The sequence below is a fragment of the Helianthus annuus genome, chromosome 7 (genome assembly GCF_002127325.2).
Source record: "Helianthus annuus cultivar XRQ/B chromosome 7, HanXRQr2.0-SUNRISE, whole genome shotgun sequence".
Classification (NCBI taxonomy): domain Eukaryota; kingdom Viridiplantae; phylum Streptophyta; class Magnoliopsida; order Asterales; family Asteraceae; genus Helianthus; species Helianthus annuus.
Window position 1 is genome coordinate 40,090,739 of NC_035439.2, and position 14,256 is coordinate 40,104,994.

The window sequence follows — 14,256 nt, forward strand, 5'->3', positions numbered from 1 at the left end:
TGTGGACACAAAACAATGGGCCTGACCCGTGGTTGTAGTAGCTACACTCATGTCCAACACGTACAGATCATTGACTCTTGGTGCCCTCATGATGATCCATTCCTCAGGTATCACAAAACCCGGTTTCAAGATCAAACATTCTTTGTCAGTGATGTGAGTAGTATACATCCTATCACAGATCTGCGAGATACTCAGCAGATTATTCTCAAGCTCAGCGATGTAATTAACTCTCTCAAACGTTACGATCCCATTGGAAAGTGTTCCTTCACCAATAATACGACCTCCCTGATTACCCGCAAAACCAACATATCCTCCATTTATGTTCTTCACATCGTACAGTAACGCGGTCTTCCCTGTCATATGTCTCGAAGCTCCACTATCCATGATCCATCGGGATACAAGTTTTGGAAGATCCTGCACATAACAAACTATGACTTAAACAACTTCAAGAAAGATGCCGATTCATGCTTCGCGATCCAGGAAGCTCTGGCAATTCACACTGCTTAGTCAAACATGGAGTCCACCCAGGCCTCATCAGCCTTAGCTGTAACCTTGACTCTCGCAATTTGAATTTTGAAATTTTCAGCCTTGAGAGGTGGAAAATTTGCATAATAATCAACCGTAATTGATTCTTCAGCCTTTTTCACCTCAGAAGTTGAAATTTTCTTCTCAATTTTTGGCTTCCAAACTTGTTGAGATAATGCAACCCTTTTGTAAAATTTATTGTTTTTAGTTACCAACTTCTTTACGGGTTCATTTTTCACTTTGATGTTATCATTTTTCACACTCTTTTTCTCAACAACGATTGGCGTTTTACCCTTCACTTCAACTTTCTTCTGTTGAGTCTTCACAGTTTCAGTCTTAGGCTTCACATTGGTACACTTTCGTGCAATGTGACCAACTTGATTACATCTAAAACAGGTTCGAGTATCAGTCACTCGACTTGTGCCTTCAGACTGAGACTGAGAAGCTCTTTTCTCAAAGAACTCTTTGTTTGATTTTGAAAAAATTTCTTTTTCTTCATCAGCAAGTGAACTCGAACTATTCACAAACTTTTTCTTCTCGACAAAACTTTTGTTTGAAACATTTCTCTTTTGATATGATTTACCCCCTGATAACCACCTGACCAGTTGTTTCTGTTGTTATTATAAACACATGGTGGATTAACAGATTCTTGTTGTAACCTTCTTCTTTCTCAACCTTCATTTTACTTTTCTTTTGACTCACATTGTTCACTGCTGACAACTCAAGTTCGACCAGTTTGAAAACATTTGTCAATTTGTTCATGTTTACATTCTCAATTGGAAACTCTGAATCCGAAAACAACTTATCCGAACTCAACATCTTGTACATGACAAGATTTGATTCTTCACTTAAGTTGTTCTTGGACTTTTGTTTCGGAATGTATTTGTCCAAGAAACACCCATCTTCCTCAGTAGTGTCACTTTCTGTTTTTAGCACATTTTCAACAACACCTTTTACAATATCATGTTGGACACTATCGTCATTGGAAGATGTGAACGTGACATCAATGTTCTCCGGAAGTTTAACTTCACTTTCTTCCTCAATTTCAACCAACCCAGATTCCTTTTTCGTGTAATTATGCAAAATCGGCGGTGGAACTTTGTGAAAACCCACCCCGGTTCCATCAGAATACACGTCTTCGCTAGCTTTGTTTTTCCTGATGGGTTTGGGAACAATGTGCTGCAACACAAAGCTTGCGGAGCTATAGCTGTTAAGCTTCAACTGAATTCACTCATTTTCAATTTCAGCTTCTTGAACTTTAAGTTTCAAATTAGCGATTTCATCCAGTTGTTTGTTAATTGATTCTTCTTTTACTCTCGGCACTGCTTTTAAATGCTCGTTTTCTTTAAAAGTTTTACCATTTCGATCATCACTATCTTTCACAGTGCTTTTGAGTTTTTCAAATTTTTCAGAAATCTGACGGTTTTCAAGAATTAACTTTTCATTTTCTCGTTTAACTTTTTCATGTTCAATTTTATCAGTTTCAATTTGAGCAGTTAATTCTTTAATCCGTTCAGTTGAAGCTTTCAATGTTTTGTCACGACCAAGAATTTGATCCTCAACGCTTCTGACCTTTGCTGTCAGATTTTTAACTTTCTCACCGTTGAGATACGTGACAGTGTTACAAAATTTGCACTCTTTGTTGCAATTTTTGCAATCAGCATTTCCTTCGATCTTTTTACCTGACGCATTCGTTGACGAGTTTGGACTGACCTGGACTTTTGACTCAGACACTGAATTAGAGTCTACCTCAAGTGCTTTAGCAGCCAGCACTTTGTCAGCCATTTTTCCCAGGTTCTCTGCAGTCAACTCTTGCGTAGTATCGATAACTCCAGTATCAATCTTCTTTGTTTTCTCGATCTCTTCTTTCTCTTTCTCTTCTTTTTCTATCTTCTCTTCCTCTTTCATTTTCTCTGTTGGAGTTCCCCACCATTTGTTCTGCCAATACTCATCCTCATCTTTCATTTCCTTGAGTAAGGCTTCCAGATCAAGAGTTTTATGGTCGATGGCAATGTTTCCATACGGATCAAGATAAAACTCCCTGTCCGGATCCCATCTTTTTGCTCTCTTCGCTTCCAGATAGATACAAGAGAGTCCAATTATTTTGTTTTCAGAAATCATTTTTCTGTATCTATACTTCTGCTCTTCAGTACGATCGTCTTTCCACGGAATAGGTTCATTTTTCGCCATGAACGCGTAACCAACCGCGTCTTCCTCCGGTAGCACTTCTTTACTCCAATCATACCCCTCATCATCGTAGATCACCGCAAGAGCTCTAGATTTGTCTCTGTTATCTTCAGCCTGCTTCAATCTAGGCGGTTCAGATTTATTCTGATGGTATATTGCCTTCTTGTAGTAATCGTCTCTGAAAGGATTTTCCGACTCATCAGCATATGCGTTTCTGCATTCTCGTTTAAAGTGACTCTTCTGCTTACACTTGAAACACATCACTTTAGATTTATCAAAACCCAATTTTGTAGACGGACCACCGATTGATTTTCTGCCCGTTATTTCCATGAAACGCTGTGCACGACGAACGCACTGGCCATAGCCCAACGAATATCGATTAGCTTCATTTCTTCAGGATCTATTTGATCATAGTCCTCTTTCGTTAGGTTTGTATTGCCTATCTTCCCAGCTACTAACCCTTCATACGATTCCAACACCGACGCCAAGAAAACCATCTGCTGCTTAGCCTACTCCTCGTCAAAATTCTGTGCATTCTTCAAATCTATTGCAATATTGCATTGAAACTTCGCATTAGAATGACTTGCAGATGATGCAGATCCACCGTGATAACCACTGTGACTTCCACTGCTTTGACTGCTTTGACTTTCTTTGCTTTTTGTCGACACATTCTCAGCAGAAAACGCAGTTTTAGGAGAAGTTGCTTTTGGCATCATGCTTTTTGGATAATACAGATCCAAATTCTGTTGATAAGATGAGTGATTGACTTTGTACGTCTTCTTCAGTTCCAGTTCGTGACTTTCAAGTCTCTCAATCACCAAATCTGGTTTCAAATTTTCAGGAGCAATAGTGTTCTTCAACATTAGTGCATAATATCTCCAATCCATCTCGTCTGGTAATGAATCGAACAGTTTGTCAACAAGTTCTTCATCAGAATATTTGATACCATGTCTTGCCAATTCCAGCTTCAGATGACCGAACCTTTCTATCATTTTGCAAACTGACTCATTCTTAAGACAACCAAACATATCAAACTCTTTCCTAAGAAGTTTCTTTTTATTTTTTACAATTTCAGTACTTCCTAGACATTTCTTTTCTAGCTTTTGCCAAAGATCTTTTGCATTCGTATAATCGATCAAAGAGATGATGTCTTCCCGGACAGACTGGAACAACAAAGCTACACATTTTTGTTCAGCTACAAACGATTCAATCTCATCAGCAGAAGATAGAGTTTCACCATTTTTGTTTCCTTGATCATAACCGGTTTTCAAACTCTTCCAACTAGGAAATGCAAATGCCATCATCCAATCTTCAAACTTTCTGGACCATCGACTGTACTCTTCGATAGCCATAAGCTTTGGGGGTTTATTGAATGTTCCAAATGCACTTTCCGATTCCCAAGCTTCCTTTTTCTTTTCTTTCGGCGGATTCTCATTTGCATTGCTTGACGATGTATCATCGTTTCCGGAATTTCCTGCAAACGCGTACATATCGCTGAACGGGTTCAAGAAAATATCATTCATCGTGAATGTACCTGAAAAATCAGCAAACACTTGGAAATATTTTTGGTTTTGAAAAATGACAAATTCAAACGGAACGGTTTCAAACGAAATGGTTCAAACGATAGTCTCTCAAACGAACTGATTATCTTCAAACGAAATGGACTAATCCGTTTGAAATAACAATAATTTCAAACGAAACCCCTTCAAACGATACACTTTCAAACGTAACCTACTTTCAAATGACCAGTTTCAAACGATATGGTCAATTTCAAACGATACTTCAAACTAAAGTATCATTTTCAAACGAAAGGTATGTTTTCAAACGGACCACCTATGTTTCGTTCAAACGGAACCCTGTTTTTAATCCATTCTTATCACTTTTACGTCGAATTTTGATTCCAAACTTTCAAGGATTCGTTAACAATGTATTTCGTTTGATATGTGAACGTTTCAAGTCATTTTAACCGTGGCAACTAGTTCAAATCAGAAAAGAAAGGTAGAAGTGAGATAATCCGATGATTTCAAGCTGAATTTGGTATGAACTCCTCGTCCAGAGCTCTTATACCACTTGTTGGACCATTCCGGTGACCTTAAACGTCAGTTAAGGTAGTTCATCTTAGTTTACAGAGGCGGAATCAAAGTAAACCAAGTCAAAACAGCTTGTTCCTTTCAATTTTTCTTTCTATTACTGATTGCGAGCCTTTACAATGAATCTGACAAAAATCCGGCAGCACCTTAGCTCACATACACACACATCCTTCTATAACGGTTTGAAATGATCAGCTATTTATAGACCCAGGGCTTCCGTTTGAAAGAGACACATCATGTTCAAACGAACATGCCTCAAACGACCAGACATTTCAAATGGACAGCACTATTTCAAACGGCCAGAGTGTCTTTCAAACGAACTGCTCTCCTAAAACCTATACAAACCCTAATCTAATCACTTTTGAACTCTCGTTTAACCTATCTAGACATAAGACTCGATAAGACGTAGTCAGCAGACATATTAATGCACCAACAAAATTAAATCTACAAGTAGATTTAAATGATCATATTAGAAAAGCACAAGAATCAGTAATCAAGGAAGATACTGAAAAACTAAAAGGAATGATTAAGGAATTAGAACAAGGAACAGATGGAATTTGGAGATTCCATAAAAAGAGAATGTGGATACCTAAATTAGGAAATTTACGTCACCGTATATAAGAAGAAGCCCATAAGTCTAAATATACGATGCATCCAGGAAGTGATAAGATGTACCAGGATTTAAGGAAAAATTTCTGGTGGATAGGAATGAAAAAGGATGTAGCAGCATATGTTTCTAAATGTTTAACTAGTTCTCAAGTCAAAGCTGAACATCAGAAACCCTCAGGTTTGCTACAACAGTTAGAAATGCCAGTTTGGAAATGGGAATTAATAACATAGGATTTTGTTACCAAATTACCCAAAACCAGAAAAGGTAATGATACAATCTGGGTGATTGTAAATAGGTTAACCAAGTCAGCTCATTTCTTACCAATGAAGGAAACTTTTAGTATGGAACAATTAGCCAAATTATATGTAAATGAAATTGTTTCATTACATGGAATTCCTTTATCAATTATTTCTGATAGGGATAGCCGTTTTACCTCTCATTTTTGGGCAAGTTTCCAAAAAGCAATGGGAACCAAACTGAATCTAAGCACATCTTATCATCCTCAAACAGACGGACAAAGCGAAAGGACAATCCAGACGATGGAGGACATGCTTAGAGCTTGTGTAATTGATTTCGGAGGTAATTGGGACGAACACTTACCTTTAATAGAATTTTCTTATAATAACAGTTACCACACAAGTATTCTTGTTGCACCATTCGAAGCACTTTATGGACGAAAGTGCAGAACCCTAGTCTGTTGGGCAGAAATTGGGGAAAAGCAACTATCTGGACCTGAGATAGTACAAGAAACAACTGACAAAATCATTCAAGCCAAGGAACTACTGAAAGCAGCACGTGATCGACAAAAGAGCTACGCTGACAACAGACGTAAGCCGTTAGAATTCCAGGTAGGTGACAAGGTATTGTTAAAAGTCTCTCCTTGGAAAGGAGTAGTCGGATTCATCAAGAGGGGAAAGCTAAGTCCCAGGTATGTTGGACCTTTTGAGATAATTAGAAGAATAGGACCTGTAGCCTATCAGCTACAACTGCCAGAGGAAATGGCAGGAATACATGATGTATTTCATGTATCTAATCTCAAAAAGTGCCTAGCTGATGAATCACTAGTAGTACCTCTTAAGGACATAGAGGTAAATGAACAACTTAAGTTTATAAAAGGCCTCTGCAAATTGAAGACAGGAAAATTAAGAATCTCAAGCATAAGAGATTAATTCTGGTCAAAGTGAAGTGGGACTCCAAAAGAGGACCCGAGTACACGTGGGAGCTGGAATCTAAAATGAAAAGAAAATATCCACACCTGTTCCAGTAGATCTCGAGGACGAGCTCTAAAACAAGGTCGGGAGGATGTAACAATCCCCAATGAACCGTCATCCTCGATTATTTTCTGACACCCTAGTATATGTTAGAATATCCCAATATATCTTTAAAAACACCCTGTATGTGAAAACCGAGCCCGAAAGATAACATAACATAACATATAAAATAAATTAAAAACAATAAATATTAAGCTGAGGCGGGCCGCGTAGACCCACCCCAAGCTTTTACGCGGTCAGTATAAGGATGGGAACCTGAATCCGTTGAACTTTAAGTTCAGGCGGGCCGCGTAAGCCTTAGCTTACTTTTACGCGGGCCGCGTAAGATTAAGATAGTGGCGCAGCACGGTGTTGACACGTGTCGTACAACGTGTTGAACCTAGTCATGACCCAGATCAGCTACGCCTAGACCCCTAAGCCACGCGGGCCGCGTAAGCCTTCGCTTACCTTTACGCGGGCCGCGAGAAACTCGAAGATCAGCCTTATATAAAGGAGGCATCGGGCCTTCAGTCTGCTCGTTCATTTTCTTTCTTTCAATCTCAATTTCTGAATAGTGGGCACTATACCCGAGTCTAGTACCCCTAATAGCGAGGTTCTGCTACGATGTAAGTATTATAACCCCTGGAGACGTATTAGATATTCTGCTCGATTGATCTAGGGTTCCGTAACAGCTATCGTGGTTCTGCCTGACGTAGTCGTTGGAATGCCGTCTCGGGGAGGGTATTACTAATGTTAAAATGGGTTATTATACTAACACACGTGCATTTGTGTAATTTATAGATTAACACCAGGAAACCCTAAAGGATAATCTAAAACAGCAATGTGAGTTGATCCACTTTTTGTAAATCTTTTGTTAACTGTTTTTACAAAACCTTAAATACCTTTCCATGCGACTAACAGTTATTGAGTATTTGTAAGAATACAATTATCGTGGGTATGTTGGGGTTTTGTATACAAAATTTGTTACCACCTGGTCAAGGAGTAACATTTCCATAAGTCAGGTCTGACAGTACCGACGGGTGATAATTGGTATAACTTGGAAACAAATATAATTGCGGGATCGCCCTCAATACTGTACACTGTGAAACGATTTTACTTAAACTTGATTAAACTGGGATTCACTCACCAGTATTTCCCACTGACAAAATGTTTTTAAAACGCGTTTCAGGTAACAAAATGTGAAAGCCAAATAGAAGCCAGCTGGACAGCACTGAAGGCTTGGAAAAGTGGCAATAAAGTTATCTAAAGAATAAAATAGATGTTTTGTTAAATAAAATAGGATTTATTCCTATAAAAGTGTGTATACTGAAAACTTGGGTTTTACCCATGTGTTTGATGTTATAAAATATGGTGGTTTACTCTGATTAAATATTTCCTAACTACGGTCCTGGTGAAAAATTTCTGCTGCCAAATTGGATAATAACGTGATACCACCGAAACTGGCTCGCGGCCACCCGTTCCCAGGAATAAGGGATCGGGGGTTGTGACAGGATTGATGAGTTTGTGGTATATTGTGATGCATCACACACCGGTATGGGCTGTGTGCTAATGCAGAAAGGCAAGGTCATTGCCTATGCTTCGCGTCAGTTAAAGGTGCACGAGAAAAATTACACCACCCATGATTTGGAGTTGGGTGCCGTTGTATTCGCACTAAAACTATAGAGGCATTACTTGTATGGAACTAAGTGTGTGATCTACTCTGATCACAAAAGCCTTCAACACTTGTTTAATCAGAAGGATTTAAACATGAGGCAACGACGTTGGATGGAAACTCTGAATGATTATGACTGTGAAATAAGATACCATCCAGGCAAGGCAAATGTGGTTGCTGACGCATTAAGCAGGAAGGAAAGAGTGAAGCCTGTGCGGATCAATGCCAAGAGCATTAAGTTAAAGAATAGCTTGAATGAAAGGTTGTTAGCTGCGCAGAAGGAAGCTGTATTGGAAGCTAACTATCCTGATGAAATGCTAGGAGTAACTGAAGAACAATTATCCTATGGCAAGGACAGAATCCTGAGGTTAAATGGACGTATATGGGTTCCAGTTTATGAAGGACTTCGGGATGTCATCCTCCAAGAAGCCCACAGTTCCAAATATTCCGTTCATCCTGGAGCTGATAAGATGTACCAGGATTTAAAGGCGAACTATTAGTGGATAGGCTTGAAGAAGTCTATAGCTGCCTATGTAGCTAAATGTTTGACGTGCGCTTAAATCAAAGCTGAACATCAGAAGCCGTCAGGTTTGCTACAATAGCCTGAACTTCCCACCTGGAAGTGGGAGATGGTGATAATGGATTTCATCACCAAGTTGCAAAAGACAAAGAGAGGAAATGAAAGTATATGGGTGATAGTAGATAGACTGACTAAGTCAGCACATTTCCTACCCATTAAGGAGACTTATAGCTCTGATATGTTAGCCCAATTGTACGTAGATAAGATTGTATCTCTTCATGGCGTACCACTATCTATTATCTCTAACAGGGATACTAGATACACATCTCATTTTTGGAAAAGTTTCCAACAGTCTTTGGGCACGCGCTTAAATTTTAGTACGGCTTACCATCCTCAGACGGACGGACAGAGTGAGCGTACAATCCAAACTTTGGAAGACATGCTTCGTGCATGTGTGATTGACCTAGGTGGTAGTTGGGATAACCACCTGCCATTGATCGAGTTCTCCTATAACAATAGCTACCATACAAGCATTCAGGCTGCGGCTTTTGAGGCATTATATGGTAGGAAATGCAGAATGCCTATTTGTTGGACAGAAGTAGGAGAAGCTCAGTTATCAGGGCCTGACATAGTCTTTGAAACGACGGACAAGATTGTCCAGATTCATGACTGCCTGAAAGCTGCCAGAGATAGGCAGAAAAGTTATGCTGTTAAAAGGTGAAAACCTCTAAAGTTTGAGGTTGGTGATAAAGTCTTGCTTAAAGTATCACCCGGGAAGGGGGTGATGCGATTTGGTAAGAAAGGTAAGTTAAGCCCAAGGTATATAGGACCATTTGAGATCATCGAATGTGTAGGAACAGTGGCTTATAAGTTAAACTTACCTGAAGAGCTCAGTGGTATTCAGAATGTATTCCACATCTGCAATCTGAAGAAATGCCTAGCTGATGAATCACTAGTCATACCACATACAGATGTGCACATAGATGAGAGCTTGAAATTTGTGGAAAAACCTTTGTCGATTGAGGATCGACAGGTAAAGAAGCTTCGACGGAAGCATGTGCCTATAGTAAAAGTTAAATGGGATGCCCGCAGAGGTCCCGAGTATACGTGGGAGGTAGAGTCCACAATGAAAGAAAAGTACCCTCACTTATTTCAGTAAATCTCGAGGTCAAGATTTGTTTTAAGGAGGTAAGGATGTAACACCTCGGAAATTCATGTCCAATAATATATTAACACGTGTCATGAGCTTAAAACGTGTAAAGAATTACTTTAGAGGGACTAAAGTTGACAAACAAGGAAACATTGTGAATAAAAGGGATCAAAGTGTCAACTGTGGATAAATGCACCTTTAAATAACCCTACATGAGGTTTATACCCTTAAGCGAATAAATCATGGATCATACGAAACTAATTGTGAAAGAAAGTGAGGAATTACAAACTACATGGGTTAAATGTGTCAACATGTTTAAAGTATACCTCTGAGTGACCTTTTAGCAAACCCGAAGCTTTGTAATGATTAATTATACTCACGAGAATAAGTGATAAAAATTTCACAAGGTTTTGATAAAGTATGAGAAAGTTATGACAATATTCGTATACGAGGGGTTAAAAGCGTCAACGTTGAAATTTAAGGCCTTACGGGTGATCACAAAGTTAACCAAGGACTTAACGGTGTTTTGTAATGCCTTGAAGACCTTAAAAATCAAGTTAAAAGGTCAAAAGTGCAAAGAAATAGCTTAAAACCACGTTTGAAAATGATCAGGGGCCAAAATGTAATAACTGAAACTTGTTTAACCTGAACCGGCCATCCATACCGGCCGCGTAAGACATGTGTGGGTCTTACGCGGGCCGCCTAAGCCTGCTAGTAACAATAAAATCACACAACTGCTAGTGCAGGCCTGTTAACCGACTTTAAACACTTGTTTCACATACCAGGGGCTGCACCAACCAGTTTTCATGCAATAGGGGCACCTGTAATGATCCCATAACACTTGTAGACTTCCTTGTCATGATCTTGTTGCATCATTTCTCCTATATAAGAACCCACTTAATTGCAACACTTCACACTTCATTGCAAACCTTCAAAACTTCACTTCTTGAGAATTTTGGAGCTCAAGCATCCTTCCTAGGAGTCTCTAGTCGTACTTAGGAACTTTGTAAGTGTCCTTAACTTTCCTTAATTCAGTTTAGCTTAGTTAATTAGCTTAAAGTCAAATTGTCGTAATTAAGGTTTGTCTTCGAGATTAGTCAATAATTGTCCAGTCAAATCTCGAATTAAAAATACCTATGAGTTGGTAATTATGTGGGTAATAAACCCTTAAAAGGGTACTCTCTGATTCCCACTCCAAGTAAGTCAAATGTCGGGTCAAAGTTAATCTTAAAAAGTCAACAGAAAGCTTATTTTCAAATTAATGCATAATTAACAATGTAGAAGTCATGCAACCTGTTTTATCATTAATATAACTTGGTAATTAATGTAAGAACATGTTTAAACATGTTCAACCCGACAATTTTAAGTTTAGGCTCGGTTCGGGACCGAAAGTCGCATAATTTGACTTCTGCTTTGACTTTCAGTTCTGACCCGTTTGAGCATAGTTTAGAAATGCCTTAGAGCCTTATTAGGACCAGGTTTCATGTTAGTATAACCCTCTGTGATTATACAACTTGGTTCATTAGTTATCCGATTTATATGCATATTTCCGTTAATTGCTTAAATGTTGACTATTATGCCCTTTTCACCTTAAAATGTGATTTTTGAAAAAGTAAAAGAGTAGAAACCTTCGTTACTGATTTATAGACTTGTCCCTAAAATTTGACATCAGTTTGTGGTCTAGATTAAGAGTTATGCTCATTAGCGTAAATGAAAAGCTTTTAGTAATTAAACGGCATAATTAGCGTATAGCCTATCTAAACCCAATTTTTGATACCAAACTTATTACCCACTAATGTAATATAATATTTTGGGATTTTTGAAGATTTTTATTTATTTTTAGGCTGAGCATAACATAGGGTTATACCATTGATTCGGTTATTGTCGGTTTTGCCCTTTTGGCCTATAAAATTAGTTTTACAAATCCTTTTGATACCAAACATTTTTCTACTGATTTAATATGATAAATAAAATATTTTGAGCCTTTTGGAATAATAAAAATATCAGCTTTCTATACAAAACCCGGAATTAGCCCAAAATCGCCTTTTTAAGCGTTTTTAACGCATAATATGCATTAAAACTATTTTAAACATATAAGGTTTGATACCTACTGATATTTTCAGTAAACTTTAATATTTTAAGAGTATGCAAAAGTTTTAAACTCAGATTTTCGGTTTTGACCTTTTAGGTTTATGTGAAATTACCAAAATGCCCCTAAGGTGCAAAGTTTGGTTATAAATGATAAATTTCACATATATGTAATACCCTACTGTTATAACTTGTTAAATTAAGTATAATTACTGATTATATCAAACCTGTAACTCAGATTATTATTTAAACCCTTTTATAACCTTTAAAATGACCAAAATGCCCTTACGGGGCATAGTTTGAGTTTAAAATTATTTTGGGCATAATAGAAGATATCTTACTGATGTCACAACATATTTAAGGCATATTAACTTAGAAAACCTGTATATGACTCATATGGTTATCCGTTACGCATATTTCGCGTTCGGTTCAGTTTATGTGACTAGTTTGCATAAATTGACCGAAACGGGTCAAACCTTATCATTTTTTCTCAAAATCCAGAATTGTTTAGTTTACCCATATTATACAAGTCTTCAAACTTGTTGGGACTAAATCACATTCTGTTCCGGTCTTCGCTTATTCATGCGTTTGAACCGTATCTTCCTTTAAAACTAACCGGTCTAAGTTTAAGCTTAATTAAAGACCCGTTAGGAATCTAATAGGTTATTATAAACCTTCGTTCCAGAATAGGAGACCCGGTAAAAGCTACGTGCACTTGCTTATTGTGATTATTACTTGCAAAGGTAAATACTTTTAACTTATTTTCCCTTATACGGGCTTGGGCTACGGTATATAAAATACCGCTTGGTCGGGCATTGAATCTTTAATCGTATGAAGGTTAATTTATTGAAATGACCCGTTTAAATTGTTTTGTTTGCTTAAAGCCTTTGGGGGGTTAATGACCATGTCCCGGATATCCTTGGCATCATTCACAGAAATGGCCACGACCTTAGCACGCGGGTGTAGCCGTACACCCGCCAGTGCATTTATAAATAAAGAGATATAACCACCGGTTTCGAGAATAACTCGCCGCGGGACTATATCATGTGGTGTGTCAATTAATCTTTAACCTGGTGTTCAGCCCGGGCTACTGAACGTATAAGAAACATGTAATTCTTTTACAAGTTTATATATAAATAATTATCCCAAGTTATAAAATCTTTTGTGCCATGTGCATTTAAATCAATTTTAAACATTTTCAAAATGAGTCGGTTAAATTATATTTACCAGTGTAAACTGACGTATTTTCCCAAAAAGGCTAAGTGCAGGTACTAATTGAAATAGGCCGGTCTCTCCTAGCATCAAATAGAAGTCTCGCAAGCTTAGATGCCTAAAGTCTGTTGAACAAAGTTTCCTTTTTATTCGATCCGCTTGTGGATCTATTTCAACTATTTTGTGATACTTAATATTACAATTTATTCAGTTGAAATAAATCTATCTTTTGCTTCTGCTGTGCATTTAAAAATTGTGTTGTTTGACTATGATGATATCAACTACGTCACGATACTCCCCACTGGGCCCACCGGTAATACGTGGAAACATCGGGGTGTGACATTTTCTTTTCATCAATAAAAATTCAAGTTTCAACAATTTCATAAGTAATATAGACTAAAATCATCATGTTAAACCTTATGATGAACTTGATTATTGTTAAAAACATGTAGTCTTCTTGATCTTTACTTTACATACTTAAATCTTTCCAAAACAAGCTTCTTGATAGCTTTTCATAAACTTTTTATGAACCTTTATTTCATAAACTTAACCATCTACATGTTTAGTGACTTCAAAATCATGAAAACATTTTTTAAAAACCATTTTCATGCTTACTTTGAAAACCTTCAAGTTCATCACCAAGTTTCATCAAGGATCTTTCAAGATCCAGGCTTAAACTTTTTAGATCTAAGCTTCTAACAAGCTTACACATGATGATCTAACTAAAAACACAAGATAAACATTCACAACTTCATATCATACATCAAACAACTTCATAACAACTTGTTTTCACCTTGATTATGTTAGATTTAGATGTTTTCATCTTTGAAAGTTTGGTTTCTTAGATTATGTAACTTGTACATAGCATGAACATGATGTAGAAATGTGTGTAAGAAGCTTACCACTAGCTCTTGTGGCTAGGGAAGTGGCAAGAACTCAAGAAAAAGAAGAA